The sequence below is a fragment of the Peromyscus maniculatus genome, chromosome 4 (assembly GCF_049852395.1).
Source record: "Peromyscus maniculatus bairdii isolate BWxNUB_F1_BW_parent chromosome 4, HU_Pman_BW_mat_3.1, whole genome shotgun sequence".
In the NCBI taxonomy this organism is placed as follows: domain Eukaryota; kingdom Metazoa; phylum Chordata; class Mammalia; order Rodentia; family Cricetidae; genus Peromyscus; species Peromyscus maniculatus.
Window position 1 is genome coordinate 28,251,644 of NC_134855.1, and position 18,016 is coordinate 28,269,659.

The 18,016-nt window shown below is 45.0% G+C and overlaps 1 protein-coding gene across 5 annotated transcripts in view; it reads left to right on the top strand.

Annotated features, from left to right (window-relative positions):
• Lypd6b (LY6/PLAUR domain containing 6B) overlaps positions 1-18,016 on the top strand; it is a 167,851-nt gene that overhangs the window by 74,597 nt on the left and 75,238 nt on the right. The window contains exon 1 of one of the 5 annotated variants that reach the window (XM_042275273.2): positions 16,195-16,374. The exons of 3 other annotated variants lie outside the window; for them this stretch is intronic. The gene's annotated coding sequence lies outside the window, so the exon portion shown is untranslated. Of the gene's footprint in view, positions 1-16,194; positions 16,375-18,016 lie in introns of those variants that run through there. One more of the 5 variants, XM_042275275.2, reaches the window with a different exon arrangement.

The following is an 18,016-nucleotide window of genomic DNA, read 5'->3' on the forward strand; positions in this document are numbered from 1 at the left end:
CCCCTCCCGGAAGTGGAGTCTTCAGAAGTCCCTTCCCTCAGCTTCTGTTGATAGTAAAGCCAGTTCTTGTTTAGAAGAAGCTACATTTGCTTCACTCTCATCTTTGAGATGTAACTTTGTTGTGTGTTTTACTAACAGCTGGGAGCCTCCTAGCTTGACCTCTGCTGTTGCCATAGAAACCACCGCCACTCTACTTGTTGCCTGACCGGGCTTTTCCGTCACCGCCTTTGGTCTTCTGCAATGTCTCCCCAGCACACATTGATGAGGAAGGAACACTTTTATCTCTTTTGCTTGGGGGAGAGGGCATTTTCCAAGCATTTGGAGTACTTTTTTCATTAGTTCCTCAAAACTCTCAGTTCTCCCAAGCCCTCTCCTGCATTCTGACCACTTCTAGAACACTTACCAGGTTGATAATTCTTCCTTCAGCTATTCCGAGCTGCAGCTGAACCCATCTGTCTTATTCATGGTTTCTATGCTGCAATGAAACGCCATGACCAAAACGCAAGTTGGGGAGGAAAGAGTTTATTTGGCTTATACCTCCATAATGCTGTTCATGATTGAAGGGAGTCAGGACAAGAATCCAAACAAGGCAGGAACCTGGAGGCAGGAGCTGATGCAGAGGCCATGGAGGGGTGCTGCTTTACTGGCTTGTTCCTCATGGCTTTCTCATAGAACCCAGGACCAGCAGCTCAAGGATGGAAGCACCCACAATGGGCTGGGCCCTTTCCCATCAATAACTAATTAAGAAAATGCCTTACAGCTGAATCTTATGGAGACATTTTCTTAATTAAGGTTCCCTCCTTTGAGATAACTCTAGCTGGTGTGTTGCATTGACATTAAGACTAGCCACCACACCATCCATTGGGTTTGAGGGATTTTATATTGTTGCTATTGCTTTACAAAATTTTCTTTAGGTTGTTTGCAAATCCTCCTGGTAGTTTTTAAACGTCAGCTTTGTCTGTTCATTTTTTAATTGCATCTCTCATTACTGCATATTTCAATATTTGGTAATCTAGGTGTGGTTCTCATGTTCTTATTAGTTCTTCCAATTCTCATGTATGCTGCTTTGCTTGCTTGCATTTTAAGTTTTTTTTTTTTTGAGAGCTTATACTTAGTTAAATTTGCTTTACAGAAATAACGAGGGTTTAAATAGAGAACTTTCCTCGAGAGATTTGCATTTCTTGTGCTTGGGGCTTTGGGGGAAGGAATGACCTGGGACGTGTTAGCGCAGTCAAGGGTCTTAGTTTGCTTCACACATTTTGGGTTCGACATGCCTGGGGCTCAGTGTCTGCTTCCAGAAACAGAACGGCTCCTCCTCTCAAAGCAAGCCTCGCTGCACATGTTGCATTTTCTCTTTGTGTTCACCGCCCCCTCTAAAGGGGAGAAAGGCAGCACCCACCTGGGTGTCTTGTCTCTTTTCGTTGCGAAGGCATGAATAGTCCCTGATTGGTTTCCCAGTGATGCCGAGTGGGTAAATAGCAACGGGAAGATGGAACTTTGGTGTCAGATGCCTGCTTTCTAGAACTCTGCTTATTTCAAAGCCAAAGAGAGTCTCTGATGATCGTTTACCGGAGACATAGAAGGCAAGAATGAGCAAAAGCAGGCATTTAGAAGGATTTCTGAAAAAGCCATCTTCCTTAGCTTTCTAAGACCATAATAAGAAAAGGAGCAGGAAGATAATTTTTAAATTCCCAAGAGCTATAGTAGGCAAAATTACTTAATGTATAACAGCATTTGAAAACATGAGATAAGGGCCAGTGAGATAGCTCGGGGTAAAGGTACTGGCCATCAAGGCCAATGACCTGAGTTTGCTGCCCGGAACCCACATGGTGGAAAGAGAGAACTAACTCCTGCAAGTCTCTGACACCACGTGCATGTCATGGTGTATACATGTAAGCACACACAATAAATTTTTTAGACAATTGAAATGAATAATATATAAACTGTAACTATTAGGATCTCACTGATATGGTATGGGCAGGCTAGGACAAGTACCAGGCCTGGATGCCTCCTGCTTCCTTCAAAGAACTTTCCCTCATACTCTCTGCAAAGTTCTTTGAAAAGTATGTAGTGAACACCCTCACACAGAAATGTAAATGGCCGGGAGGCTGCTGGGCTCCGGCTTTGGTGTCTAACTGGAGATGCCTAATGCTAGGCAGCTCCCGTGAAGATGGCGTATCTACCACGTGGGAGAGGCTGCCACTGGGGACTGAGTGCTTTCTGGAGTCATGGACCTCTCCTGGGATGTCGGCAGCGTCTCCCTCCAGCGGTGCTCATCATGGCCAGATGTACTTTATCCAGCTTTCTTCATGGAGCTTAGGTTTCAGAGCTGGAAACTTTTGCAGGTGTTCCTCAGTTCTGATAGGGTAAGTCATAAAACTGTGAGAAATAGAAAATGCCATATGAAAACGAGCTTAATATCGCTAACACGTTGATCCTCCAGCTTAGCCATATGGTTCTGAGTCCCAGCGGCTTCCCCTTCTGAGTGCAGAGCCGAGCAAGAGCAGCATGCTCGCTCCTGTGGCTCAGCACCGTGACAGCATATCTTGCCGTCTTTGCCTAGTCAGGGAAAGTGTAGAAATAAAACATTTAGAGTGTGGTTTCAAGTGAACATGAATTGCTTTCGCATCCCACAAAGCTGAAAATTAGTAAATGGAGCTATAGTTAGGCACGATCCCTCTGCGTAAGTTTCCTCGTTTTGTCTATTTCCAACTCAGTGCTGGGTGGGAAGTTGGGGCTCTGAGTATCAGCTGCAGATTGGGGCCAGAGTCCTGCCTGCCTGATGGGCTGTGGGGTCGAGGATAGAAGGGGAAGAGTGGAGAAGATGGGAACCCTGGCTGGAGGAGCTGGGGTGTTGAACACCAACACTGTCTCGGACTTTGACAGCAATTTTTCTTTTTGTGTAAGACATGGCTTTCTTGTTTCTTGTTTTTATCTCTTTTTGCGTCCCTAAACTCTTGCTTCGTGGGTCAGGCCTTTGTTCCGCAGCCCGCGCTCCGCTGGCACTCCGCTCAGAGAGGGGATGTCTCGCCTTTTCCCAAGCGCTGCCCCGAGAGGCCACCTGGACAGGACTCAGTGGAAGTCACTCTCAACTCCGCTGGTCTTGCTTCTTTCTTAGATTTCTGGGACACAGCCAGAGGTGGTGTTCTGCACTGGGCCCTGGCTGAAGCCAGTGCGTACTGTTCCACTGATTGTACCCCAGGTCCCACTACAAATATGGCGTATTTCCAGATGAATTATTTCACAGTGTCCTGGAGGGGAGGGTGACTTTAAATGCTCTTTCAAGGGAAGGAGAATGGGGAATGGCACTATTTGAATTTGGGCAGCAGGATAGTTTGGGCTTCATTTCATAGCTATACCATAGTAAGCATTTAAGCAAACATTCATGGAATAACTTAACATGAGGTAATTTTTTAGATTTTTGTTCAAAATCGAAGGTTTCTGCATCCCAAAGTGGTATCTGGTCTGGTCTAGCTGAATCAGTGCTGAGCAGGATGATTAGGAAGGAAGTATCCACATCTTCTTTCCTGCGCCTGCCTGCACTGAACATTTCCACCTGCATCACGTCACGTATGTCCTGTCTACTTTCTACCTGGGGACAATGATATACAAAATCTGCGCATCATTGTGCTTGGTATGTGAGTAGGAAAGGCTATCAGGCCTAAGGACCTCTTCAACAACTCGTCCCCAGCCTAAAACCTCCTACTTAAGAGCCTTTTATCCCAAATGTCTACAATATCCGTCATAATGATAGCTTTCTGTGCCCGCTTGCTTAGATAGGCCACACTTCTGCCTGCCGTTGGCAGCCCTCCTGGACTTTGGTTAATCACATGGGCGTTGGGAGTATTAAGTTCACAAGTGGGTGCAGAGAAGTTATTTTGATTGAATGGCAAATCCTCACCACCTGAGTGATTCCTGCTTCTGGAGAATGCATTAAACAGTTATGCTCTGCAGTTCCATTAATCTCAGGGATGCGGCTGCTGTTATTGGTTAAATGCCATGGTTTGGGTAACTTCTCCTGACCATATCAACTTCTCATGGCAGAAGTTTCGACACAAAGCTGTGTTTAGAATGTTTCTACAAGAAGGTAGGGCTTGATCTAATTTGCCATCCTGAATTCATTTCATCTCGTGGGCTTTTATGTTTCAGCTCCCTGAGTGCTGTTAACATGAAATCCTTCAGATGCTTTGAGTCCTAATCCTGCGGTTCTGCTCACTGAAGATAAGCAGCAATTTCTCATTTTATTTTATTTCATCCCGGGTTACTAATGGGTCTAAATCACCTCCTTAGCTGTGCCGGCAGGACCAAGCGAGAGGAGAAGAGCCGAGAAAGAAGGGGAAAGAAAATGAAAGGACTCGTGAGGATGTGTGAAAGAACAAAGCAGGGAGAGAGAGAGAGAGAGAGAGAGAGAGATCCACACACATTTTGGCTGCTGATTGCTTCAGGGCTGCGGTGTCTCCTACATAATAAGCCCGGAATTACAGAGCCCATCGTCAGATCCTCAAAAGGAAGTACATGGGGATCTGTGTGACCAGGGCTGCTGCTTTCTTTAAGTTGGAAGATCAAAGGACGGGAATGTTGTCAGGACCCAGGGTGACCAGACAGCTAGAAATTCCTGAGCCTGAGTGTTCAGGTTTGCATGCGAAGTGTCCATCTCCCAAAGCTCGTGTGGAGGCTCAGACCCCCAGTGCACCCCAGAGCTCGAACCTTTGGGGGGTGATTGGATCATGGCGGTCAGTCCTCTTGAGTGGATTGCACCATGGTTGGGCTCATAGCTTAATGCAAATGTTTAGGGGAGGTAAGCTTTGTTATGAAGTTCATCCCTCCCCTCCCTCCAGCCCTTCCTTTTCTCCACTTCTCCTCCCCTTTCTCTATCTTCCTCCATCTTCCTCTCCCTCTTCCCTTCCTGCCCAGCATCGGCTCTGCCATACGTTACCCAATAAGCTTCTGCCTCGTGGCAGGCCTAAGAGCAATGGAGAGCTAGCCCACCTCAGCCCACGATGGACTGAATCCTTCAACCAAGCTGATTTCTCTCCGATATTTTGCTAGAGGTGGAAAGCGAACATACTCACTCAAGTTGGTCTCTTGTGTGACTTGAAGAGTCACATGGAAAATTTCTCAGCAAGGACATGTGACCAGCCAGGTCTTCGTAAGAAAATAAGAATGAGAGACCAGAAAGAATTGATAATGAAAGTGCTCCTTTCAGAGAGAAAACAGCTCAGAAAAATATACAAAACCAGAGCCTTGGAGTAGCTGCCACTCTTAGCTATTTTAGTCCCCTGTCTGTGCTTTTCCTATAAGGAGATTGAGACCGAGAAAATGGAAATGGCGTGCCCAAAGTCGTGCAGTCAGTGTGGGCCACGCTGCCTGCCGTGCATCCTCTTCACATGGCTATGTGGACAAAATCAGGAGAGACGAGAGTTCGATTCATTGCCATTTTAAAGGCGAGCCAGTCCTAGGACCGAGGTGGGTTTTTGTGGTCTTGAAAGCTTCAGCTATCCAGGCCGCGCCTGACACCCTGTGTGTAGCAAGCAGAGGCAACATTCTGCAGCCTGTGCAGCCTGTTCAAAGGGCTGAGGTGGGTGGGACTTCACTTCCTGTGTGCCATGATTCAGTCTCTATTTGGGACAAAGGGAAGGGATTTAGCAGAGGTTCCTGGGTTTCTAAGAAGCAGAGCATGGTTCTGTGTGTTCCTTCTCCAGCAAGGGATTAGATACAACTCAGACACCCCAATCCCTAGCCATTGCCGGGGGCACTGGGCAAAGCCCCGGCTTTGGCCATCTCTCGTTTGCTGCAGATGACAATGAACTTGTGGCCACCTGCATGCTGACAGGAGAAAGGCTTCGAACCCTTTCAGAGCTGCTTAGTCAGGAGAGTTACTGCTGAAGAACACGGGTAACTTATTTCCCTCTTACAGAAGTGCCGTTTGTTAACAGCACTTGGCCCTGCCCCGCTAAATTAGCCTTGCATTCTCAGTAGCTTGTTGAAAGAATTGCTGGAGCTCTGCTTCATTGCTCCTTGGCAGGCAGTTTAGTGGAAGACTCTGTTAGCCAGCGCCAAGATGCAATACGGAGACTTAGAATTAAGCCTGCTCCAAGCCCAAGGCTTTTGTAGATGGATGCTTTTACTTATTTGCTTATTTAAAAATTATTTTTCTGTGATGTGTTCTGTTATAGTGACAGATCAAGAACAATTATGGGTCCAGAGTGGCAGTGTTTATTTAGTCCTTTTTCCAGTTCTCTTTTACTGGGTTCTTTCTGGAGCCCTGATGACTCTGGGTGATCACAGCTCCTAATTTCGATGACTATTGGAATCACGTTTTCTTTAGTCAGACTTAGGAAAATTTGAAAAGTCCTATAGACTTATGTCCAGGCAACAGAATGATTTTAACTATTGAATGAACTGGGGCTGTGCAGTCAGCTCATGAGGTACAATTGATAGCTGCACAGTATGGTTGACATTGCTGCTTGCCGGGGTCCCTTGCTCCAGCACATTGGTTTTAGATTCGACAAAGGGAGTCAGTGCAGCCAGTAGGGCTCTATCATTTTGAGATCATAAGTAGATACTGTAGCTGATGCATCCTCCTAGTGGGAAACTTCTGAAGAATGTGCTTGGGAGCCATACAGAGTAGGTGTCAGAAGCTGGCATATATTAACCACTTAGTCAAGTACCGAGGAAGGACTATTGTTGGCAAGGCTTCTTGAGACATCTTCTTAGGTTGGTCTTGGCCTTCTGTAGGGAACTGAGCTTTGCAAGAATCAGGGAGACTGGAGGAAGTCAGAAAAACATTCTTTCTACCTTCGATGTCCTTTGGTTTCCATGTAGAGACACATAGATGGGATGTGAGTGAGCTAAAAGAGTAAGGTCTAGAAAAATGCATTTGGCAAACATTTGCTAAATGCTTATTTGATGCCAGCTATTGGAGACCAAGTAGTGGAGTGAACACAGCCCTGCTCTCAGGGTCCTGTTCTGTGTGGAGGGAACGGGCAAACAAGCAAGCGTTTCCTGGTGATAAGAATGTGCCATGGAAAAGAAGTGTGTGTGTGTGTGTGTGTGTGTGTGTGTGTGTGTGTGTGTGTGTGTGTTTGGGGCAGGGCTAGCAGTGTGGAGGAAAGAGCAAAGCCAGGGAGCTGGGAAAGGGTCAGGAGTTACCATTTTGTGCAAAGGTGGCCAGGAAAGGCCTTTCTGACAGTTAGCTTTAGAGCCCAGAGTCCTGCAGATGTCAACTGAGAAGGCAGGGCAGAGACTACAGAGAGGATGTGGCCAGCCCCTTCTGCAGCTCTTCCCTAACGCCCCATCCATATTCTGATTGAGAAGTGGGCTACTGTCTTTCACCATAGTTTTATGAAGTGTCCACTATTCAGTAATACTCTTGTGTGGGATGACTTTTATTTAAACAGTTGTTAAGCACCAGATTCATTGCATTATGTAGAATTCTGGCTTCTTAGAAAGTTACAAAAAAGGACTCCAATGCTGCAAACTTTTTATTGCTTTAAAGGTGTTTGTGGGCCCAGAGAACCGTTCCTTGGGGATGGGAATGCTTACATGAATGTAGAGTTGTTTTACTGCCTCTGCTCTTTGCATCACTAGAGAGTACTCGTTTGAAATAAAAGCAGTTTTGCTCCAGGATAGATTTGAATCTATGATATAACTTGAAATGCTGCCAGCAACACCATTCTCTTACAGCATATGATATGGCAGAGGGAAAGGCTGGTGTAGGAGCTAGCAAAGGAATGCTTTGGCTTTGCATTAGCCACATCTGGAAGAAAGCCAGGATCCGGAGCCCATATAGCTAATCTGGGTTGTCAGTCACCATGTACTGGCCCAGAAATGCTCTGTAAAAACCTTTTTGCAGCTGGTATGTTAGCATCATTGGTAGTCAAACAGACCAGGTTAAGACTATGCTAAATGGGGCTGGAAGGGTGGCTCAGCAGTTATGATCCCTGGCTGTTCTTCCGGAGGTCCTGAGTTCATATTCTCAGCACCCATGTGGCAGCTCACAACTGTCTAAAACTGTAGTCCCATAGGATCTGATGCCCTCTTTTGGTGTGCAGACGTCTATGCATACAAAACACCCACATGCATAAATAAATCTTAAAAAAATAATGTGCTAAACTAATATAATACCTTCATGTTTTTACACCAGATTTATTTGGAATCACAAGAAGTATTCACAGTAACCAGTAACTATTCAAAAATTGTGTCTGGTTTTGTCTGATTTTCCAGAGTCCTTATTGAACAAAATGAGGACATGACCGCTCCAAGGTATAGTTGAGGAGAAGGTTCTTATTGTAGATATGATGGTGATTACAGCCAGGGGCATCTGAAGAGTCCAGAGCAGGAGAGAGAGCAGTAGACTAAACATGACAGTAGGTTGAACTGGGCCCTGTGTGGGGGTGGGGCGGGGGAGGGGGCGAGAGAGGAGGAGAAGGGCGGAGAGAGGGCCCAGAGAGAGGACCAAGAGGGGAGAGGGCAAAGAGAGCACGTGGCCAAAATGGCAGGGTTCTATAGTACTGGAGAGGTTCAGGGTAGGGGTCGGGTGAGAAGAGCAGAGAGGAGCCAGGATGCCGACCGAGGTGCTTGCTGAGCGAGCCTAGAGGCCAGCGTGCACTGGTTTATGGGTTTCTTTTGGATCTGACTGTTACACAAATTGCTAAGTGGTCTTTTAATAAAAAATCCAGAGCCTGATATTGGGGTAAATGCTGAAAGATCAGAGAGACAAAGGAACAAGCCACTGCCACGTCTCACCTCACCAACTCCACGAATCCTCTGACTGAAATCCTCTGAGTCCTCACCCAAAAGGCTCCAGCCGAAAAAGCTTCTAGCTGAAAGGGACGCTTCTGTGGAAAAGCCTTTAGTTCCTGTCTCCTCACACCTTATATACCTTTCTCCTCCTAGCCATTAAAGGTGTGTGCACTTCTCAAGTACTGGGATTAAAGGTGTGTGCCACCAACTGCCTGGCTCTGTTTTCTCTACTAGACTGAGTCAATCTCATGTAGTCTAGGGTGGTTGTGAACTCACAGAGATCCAGATGGACTTCTGCCTCCAAAGCCCTAGGATTAAAAGTGTGTGCCACCACTGCCTGGCCTCTATGTTTAATCTAGTGGCTTGTTCTGTCCTCTGATCTTCAAGCAAATTTTATTAGAGTACATAATATATCACCACACCTGACACTTTTTTTTAATTTAAAAGTTTCATTTGGGTTGAAAAGTTATTTTGTGAGTTTTATGTGTATGTTTAAATATGTGCACACAAATACATATGAATTTTTCCAAACTTTCTATGGGGATTTAATTTTTTTTTTTTTAAATTTTAAGAATTTGTCTTCTTGTGTTATCTAGGCTAATCCCTTAACTCTGGGTCTAAACTGACCTTTTCAGCTCAGGCTCCCAAGGAGCTGGGACTGTAGGTGCATGCCACCACACCCCCCTAGAGGATCTAAGAGATTGAACATATTTGCCAAGAAAGAACTGAGAAAGCACTGGAAACTAAATTAGAGATCATTTACCAAAAACCAGTGCTGGTGTCACTTTAAAGGGTCCCCACCTCTTTGCTTCCTGGGTTCCCTCTCCAGGCCAGGCTGGGTGAGATGCTGCTCTTCTAGACTTCTAGAGAATTCTATGTGTCTCAATTATAGTAATGACTAGCTGTGGACCCAGTGTCTTTCCCTGGCTCCCTTGAAGGCCAGCACTGTATCTTTGAGCCCCAAGTCATCCACACCTTACATGGTGTGTAACCTGAAACGAGGATCCCAGTTTGTTGAATGCATAGATTAGTAAATGAGTTATTAAGACTCATACCTGATTTGAAGCCTTCTGGTAACCCAAGCAAAAAAGAAAATGATATTGGCCTCACAGGTTTTCATAAGCCTGCAGATCTAAGCAGGACATTGCTTCAGATGACATGCCTGTTTCCCACTCTTGGAGCTAAGTTCCTGAAGGTATGTGACGATGACACCTAGTATGACTCTGTTGGGTTTCCTAGGAAATACATGAATACATCCTCAGTGCCTTTGCCTTGACTGACTGAAAGAACCACCATAGCCTTTGGAAGAACCGGGCAGCTGGAGGCCACCTCCAGTATCAGGAAGTTGGGGTCCTCGTTAGCTTCCTGGTACACTCTGTTGGAACTTCCCTTTCCCAGAGGGCAGTGAGCCTGGGAACCAGCTTATGTGCGCCACTGGATTTTATTTCCCTGTTTGCAACCATCTAATAGAGACTCTACTGAAAAAGTTTACTGTGCTCACGCTCAGGCTGTGGCATTAAGTGAAATGGGGGTATCAAGAGAAACAATGGCAAGGGAGGTGCATGTGTTCGGGACTTGCAGGATGCTTGAGAGGGCGCGGCTTCCCGGGGTTTCTCCGAGAAGCTTGCCTTGGAGGACTCAGGCTCTGTGAGAAAGTAATTATTTTGTGGAGACAAATGGGAATACCGGTGAGGGGAAGCCAATGCATTCTGCTTCCTTAACAGTGTTCTCTAAGCAGCTACTTCTAAGAGGTGGGAGTAGCGCTAAGAAATACAAAATATCCTGTAGAGGGAGAGCAGATTAATTGAGTTCTGCTTGTGTGGATAGGTGCAGAAAGAGAAAAGAGAGAGGGGAAATTAAAAGCCCTTTGATCTAGTACAAACAATTCTTCATTGGAATGTTTTTGATGGATGTATTTTCTTTTAAACTGTATAATAAAACACTAGACAAAGGCAGTGGCTGGGTAAACGCTGAGAATCAGCAATGTAAGGAGGAAAGTGAATATTTACTTCTGACATCTTGGAAAGAGTTTTAGAATTTTTATTGTCCTCTTTTTTTTAAAATAAGTTTTTTATCTGTTTTTTTTATTCATTTATTATTTTATGTGTGTATTTTGCTTGCATGTATGGATGTGCACCACATTCATGCCTGCTGCCCATGGAGGTTGGAGGAGGCCATTGGGTTCCCTGGAACTGGAGTTACAGATGGTTGTGAGTCACCATGTGGGTGCCGAGAAACAAGCCTGGGTTCTCTGCAAGAACAGCAAATGTTCCTAACTGCCCTGGTCCTTGAACTCTCCTGGGGATCCGATGAGCCAGTGGTATCTGGATTGACAGGTTTATTCCCTGTTGACTTCCTGAAGTTGGCCTGTATATCAGAGCTGGGGTCCCAGAGCTCACACTAGAGCCATTGTCTTATCTTTAGATAACTCCAGCTTCTCACTGGATGCTGTCCAAAGAAGCTCAATCTCTCCGGAAGGTGTTCCTTTAAGTCAATCTGGCATTATCTAGACATAGGAAAATGTTTACCTCCTAAATATGTTTGTCTCTATTTCAAAAACGGGCAGCCATTTTGGGATCTATCAATTAAAATTTTGCCCTGGGTGGGGGAGCTGGGCAGTGGTGGCCTTTAATCCCAGCACTCCCAAGGCAGAGGCAAGTGGATCTCTGACCTCAAGGCCAGCCTGGTGTACAGAGCAAGTTTCGGGACAGGTGGGGCTATACAGAGAAACCCTGTCTCGAAAAACCACACACACACACAAATTGTTTTAGGGGCTGGAGAGAGATGGATCAGTGCTTAAGAGCATTTCTACTCTAGGGGATTTGGGTTCAGTTCTCAGCACCCACATGGTCAGCCACAACTCCAGTTTCAGGAACCTGGTGTCCTCTTCTGACCCCCAAGGGTATGAGGCATACATTCAGAGAAAACACTCCCACACATAAAATCAATCAATCAATCAATCAATCTAAAAAATGTACATCACATCTAGATTTTAAACTCAAGAAGGATATGGATTTAGCATATCTTATGTAACTCATGTACCTCGTACCCAACTCTGCAAAGCAGATGTTCAGTAAATATCTGCGTACTCAAGAGTTATCATTAAAGTCTTTTGAAGCTGGGGTGTGGTGGCCCATATCTTTAGTCCCATTACTTGGTAGGCAGAAACAGGTAGATCTTTGTGAGTTTAGGCAAGCTTGGTCTACGTTGGAAAGTTCCAGGACAGCCAGGAATACATAGTGAGAGTGTGTCTAAAATAATTAAGTAAATAAATGAGTCATAGTTCAATTAACAACATTTTTGTGAACAGATATTTGGATTATTTCTATTTTCCCATACATAACACAAAAACTCCTTATATACTCATCTTTATACTTTATAAAGAAATGTTCTATTATTTTGCTAAAACACATGCCTAGGACTTGCTGAGTCAAAGGAATACACATTTAGATTTCAAAAACTCTTTTTGGGGCTCTGTTTTATGAGATTGCTGTTGAACTTAATCTTGGCTGACGCAGGGACCTGTCATTTCCCTCTTTATAAGCTGCCGTTAAATTCCAAAACTCAGAAGGCTGATTATTTCCTCCAAGGTTCTTTATCCTGCTGAGACCCCGGCACAGGATAGGGCAGTGTCTTGCTTCCTGGATGGAGAATATGTATGTGACATTATTCAGTGAAGTTGTGTGTGTGTGTGTGTGTGTGTGTGTGTGTGTGTGTGAACCATGTGTGTGTGCACCATGAGTACCTGCACCATGTTTGAATAAGCCCGAGGCTGTCAGAAGATGGGGTTGGATCCTTTGGAGTTGGAGTTACAGGAAGTTGTGAGCTGCCATGTGGGTGCTGGGGATGGGAGCCTGCTTCTTCCCCTGCAAGAACGGTTAGCACTCTTAAACTGATGCTGAGTCCTCACTCCAGCATCAAAATTAGTTTTCTTACACTAAATCATACATTCTCTGCTACTCTTTGCAGCTGTTTGAAAGGGTAGACTATGTGTGTCTCTTGTGTCTGCGAGGGAAAGAAAGTCTAGAACTCGTCCATGGTTAGCAAGTGGTACCTGACCCCTTGCTGAGAAACCACACCTGTGTTTCTAAATCAGTTTAAACTGGGGATTTTTCACCACTTCAGCCTCTGGTTCTGTTCTTGCCCCTGTCAGCTATGAGGATTGAGTTCTTATAGCACAGTTATGAAGGGCGGCAGGGGTACAAGGAAACCATAGACCTTGATATTTGCCAGGTAAGCAAATATGGGTAAGTGTTCTGGTTGGTTTTTGTCAACTTGACACAAGTCTAGACATATCTAGGAAGAGAGAATCTCCATTGAGAAAATTCCTCCATCAAGACTGGCCTATAGGTAAGTTGATTGGGCGTTTTCTTGATTAATGATTGATGTGGAAGGGCCCAGCCTGCTGTGGGTGATACCGTCCATGGGCTAATGGTCCTGAGCTGTATGAGAAAGCAGGACAAGCAAGCCGGGAAGAGCAAGCTGATAAGCGGTGTTCCTCCTCGGCTACTGTTTCCGCTCCTGCCTCCAGGTTCCTACTCTGAGTTCCTGACCTGACTTCCCTCCGTGATGGAGTGGGACCTGAGAGGTGTAAGCTGCAATCAGCCCTTTCCTCCTCCCCGGTTTTCTGTTGTTTATTTTTTTTCTCACAGCTTTCTGCTGAGGATTTGAGGAATATATGGAACATATGCTCAGCACTCCCCCAGACAACGCTAGCAGCAGCGTGTCTGCTAAGTAATATTCTTCTTTCTCTCATGCACACAGGAGAATTGCACGTGCCAACATTATTTTCTGTTGGCTTGGGTAGTCAGGAAATTCAGAACCAAATGTAAATCTTAATAACTCATCCATTCCTTTATCCATTCGTTCTGTAAGCCAGTGTGGAAGACCACTGCATACCAAGCACCATGAAGAGGACTGAGTCTGGACTCAAGGACCCAGCTGAACCTCTCCCAGAGTGGCTCCAGTTTCAGACAGGAGCAGCTTGTTGCCCTGCGCAGCCCCTTGCTTTAGAGGCTCACCTGGGGAGCTTGAGCACACATTTTCCCATGGAACCTAACCCCTTCTCCACTCAGCTTATTAGCACTAGAAAGGAGGCCGCTCGCTTTCCTCTCAGGTGCTGACAAAGGCTGCTGTTGTCCAGGGGCCCAAGGCCTTTGGTGGCTTTGATTAACACACAACCTGGCTTGTGCCAATTTTCATATGGAGACCAGTGGATAGCATCTGCCGCCTCATTAGGCCGACACTCTTCCTGTCCCCCTTGTAATAATGTCACTGGAACACACAATAATTCTAGGTAAATGCAGGAAACATGCACTCTAGAGCTAACCCAGGGTTGGCAGCGACGGATGCTCCAAAAACCAATTGTCTCACTCTGCTTTGTATAGCTGGGCCCGTTTAAATGCTCGAGGAACAACAGAACATACAGCAATCCAAGACTTCTTTAGAAAAAAGAAGTTTTTCCGAGATTAAGAGGGCCAGTGAAATAAGCTGGACAATCACCTTGGACTTTGAGAAGAAAACTTGCTTATTCTAAAGAAGAAGGGAGAGAGGGGCCCCGGGACACTTCCTATCACATGGCATGGACAGCGTTCAGGAACTCTCTGCCATTTCCAATGGCAGTGAGAACCATAAATGGCTTATGCTGGCTTAAGGAGGACTTAGGTTACACTTATGTCACCCTAGTCCTTCCTGACCGCAGACTGAAAAAGCCAATGAAGAGGAGTAAACCACATTTACCTAGTTTTGCTCCCTTTTGTTGTAGTTATTGTTATTTTCTTTACCAGAATGGATTCCCAAAAAACGGTTCTTTGGGCTGACACTATGCTCTGGTTCACAACTGCATGGAGCCAACTCTCCTTGGCCAGGTGGAGGCAGAAATTGTTGGGGACTCCTTTCCCACACTGGGGTACTAGCGGTAGTCTGAAGGCCATGGTAGTGGGCATTGTTTCCCCATAGGGAAAACCACCTTCTCAGTGGGGCACAGCTGGGTGATCAAGGCTGCCAGCCAGCTTGGCGCTTGGTGCTCAGCAGGATACACAGCGCTCTCACAGAACCCTAGGAGTTGGGGTCAGGGTTCCTTTAGAGCAGGACTGCCTAGATGTGACATGGGAGCCAGAGTTCCTTTTGTCCCATGATGCTCCCATGTAAGCTGGTGCCATTTCTCAGAGAAAGCCTAGAGAAGATTCATGGAATTCCAGCAGAGGGTTGGAATTGGCAAGGATGGGCCCATCCAGGGTAACACTGAAGGTCAAGGACAGTCTCTGGTTCTGGGGACTTGGATGGGTTTGACACACATCCACTGGGCCATGAAAGCCAAAGTCTGGATTAGTCCAGTTCATACGACTCTCTGCTTCACTGTTGTTCTAGGACTTGTCTGAAGCAGTGTGCTATACCATCTGAAAGAAGGGTTTCCATCACTCTTTGAATGGGTAAACAAAAAACTGTCATTTCCAAATTACTGTCATACTGTCCTGGTGAATTTTCAGAAAACGGAGCATTGTGGCATGAGTTCTTTGTCTGTCTTCTAATGCTCTTTAATGCTCCATCTGCCCTGTGCTTGCTCATCAGCTTGACCAGAAAGATGAGAAAAAGCCACAGTTTGAAAAAAATCAAACACTTTGGGGAGGTGCTTAGCCAAAAATTAATTGTGCTGTAGCTTTCTTACCTGCAAAATTTATTCCACATGTAAGAGCATTTTTCCCCCAGTGCCTCCTATGTGCAATGAGCTACTAGTAGGTAGTGTTAAACATAGAACGTGCCTTCCTTATAGCCCTTTTGGTTCCAAGTCTTGCTGGGAAAGTGATGGAAAAGAAATAAAGAGCAAAAAGTGTCAGAGAGACCGAGAAGGTAGTATATGCTTCAGAATGCTGGTTATAGGGGGCCTCTCTGGTTGTCATTTTGGTGGACTGAGGAATACACAGCATGACTGTATAGGATGGGGCTTTCCAGGAAACAGGAACCATATGTGCAAAGGTTCCAAGGCTAGCATGTGTGTAGCATGTCCACGTGAGTAGGGAGGGGAGAGAGATGGGGGTAATCCAGGGTCAGCAAGTGGGTTTGCTGTGAACGGAAGCCGACTTCCATTGGATTGCCCTTTCCCGTCTCTGCTGGGCCTGGCTGGGCATGTGCCAGTCAAATACTGAAGCTCTCAAAAACCTTGTTGAACATGTTTTCTGATTAAATTGTACAGACACGTTAGCCAGCAGAGGATGGGAAGGGAATGCACAAAGGAATTTGGATTTTCTGCAGCGAGTTCATTAGACTTACCGCCAGACAATTCATCTTACTAAGATGTTGTGTTTTAAATGAATAAATAAAATGGCTAGAGGCTTTTGCCTATTTATTATTGGAATAGTTATATGTGAACAGCGTAAAAATGCAAATGCTAGGAAAAAATACTTAGTGAAAGTGGGTCTCTCCTTTCCTGTGGTTCTTTTTTTCCAGAAGCCGCTAAAGTCAGCAGAGCCTCGGAGTGTTTCTGCACATTCTCCTGTCCTTATAAAGACACAGCATGGCTGCTGTAACAGTTAATCCCTTCCCCACTGATGGCCACTAGAGTGCTCGTCTCTTCTGCTTCAACAAATGCCATGACAAAAAAGCCATGTACATTCCTCATTTTGCTTATTTGTAAGTGTTTCCATTGGAAAAGTTCCCCTAAGTATATATTATAGACAAAAGAGAGATAACTATCTTGTTATATTTTATTTGTTAACATTTATTTATTTTTCCCTGAAATTAATGTCAGCCACCAAATCACAAATAAAGGAATGTACTGCACAATTTAAGAAGCATACAAATGTCCAAAAAAAATATACCTAAGCATCATTTCAGACTTCAGAACATCAATGATAAAGAGAAAATTCTTGAAAGAAGCCAGATGTAAACAGGCAGGTGATCTATCCTGGAGTGAAGAATAATTTGATATGCAGCTTCTTCAAAGAATGCTCCCACTGTGCAACATGAAGAGAGTGAGCGAGACAGTCAGTACTAGAGGAAAACAAAGCCATAGAAACTCTGTATTCTCATAACTCACTCTATAAAAGTGAAGGGCAATCAGGTGTGGTGGCTCACACCTATAATCCCACTTATCATGCTGAGGGAGAAGGATTGAAGATTTGAAGCCAGCCTGGGCTACACAGGAAGTTCAGAGCCATTGTGGACAACTTGATAAGATCCCATCTCAAAATAGGAGAATGCTTTTTTTTCCCCTTTGAATATTTTAAATATTTTCTTTTTATTGAAATAGGTTTTTCCCCCCTCACATAATGTAGTTTTATAGTTTCCCACCGCTCTTCCTCTCAGTGTATCCCTCCCTCCCACCTGGATCCACCCCATTTCTGTCTCTCATTAGAAAATAAGCTTCTAAGGGATAATAATAAAATATAATAAGATCAAACAAAACCTAGTCCATGGGAGTAGGGCAAAACAATCAAAAAGAAAAGAGCCCAAGAAAAGGCTGGAGAAACAGATATAGACACACAGACCCACTCATTCCCACACTCAGGAGTCCCATGAAAACACTAACCTAAGTGATACTATGTAGCTGGAGTTTTTTCCAGTCCTGCCCCGGGGGCAGCCACTCAAACCCAAATAAACACACAAATGCTTATATTAATTAAAACTGTTTGGCCTAATGGCTAAGGATTCTTGTTATCTAGTTCTTATATCTTAAATTAACACATTTCTATTAACCTATAAGTTGCCACGTGACCTATGACTTACTGGTACTTTGCGTTTTACTTCTCATGGGGGCAGCAGCTGGCAGCATCTCCTGGCTCAACCTTCCATTTCCCAGAATTCTCCTCTCTCTTTGTTCCACCTATACTTCCTGCCTGGCTACTGGACAATCAGCATTTTATTTATCAATCAATCATAGCAACACATTCACAGCATACAGATATCCACAACAATGTTATATACACAAAGGGCTTGGAGGGGAAAAAGAGAGGGGAAAAATATAAATAAAATAGAAATAAAAATAATATTAAAAAAAAAAAGCCCTGACATGACATTCTGAGAGAAGGAACCTCCAAAGATGCTGTGGAGTTCATTTTCATTGGCATCTACTGCTGGAATGCAGCCTACCCTTAAAAGTGGTTTGTTTTCTCAGTGAGACTCCCTTGGAATAAACTAAGTTTTCATTTGCAAGTGGTTATCACTTGGAGAGAGCTTCTGGTTAGGAATGGGGGCAGTGTCCACTTCTCTTTTCCACTCTAGGATCCCCATCTGGTACAGACCTGTGCAGGCCCTGTGCATGCTGCCGGGTCCC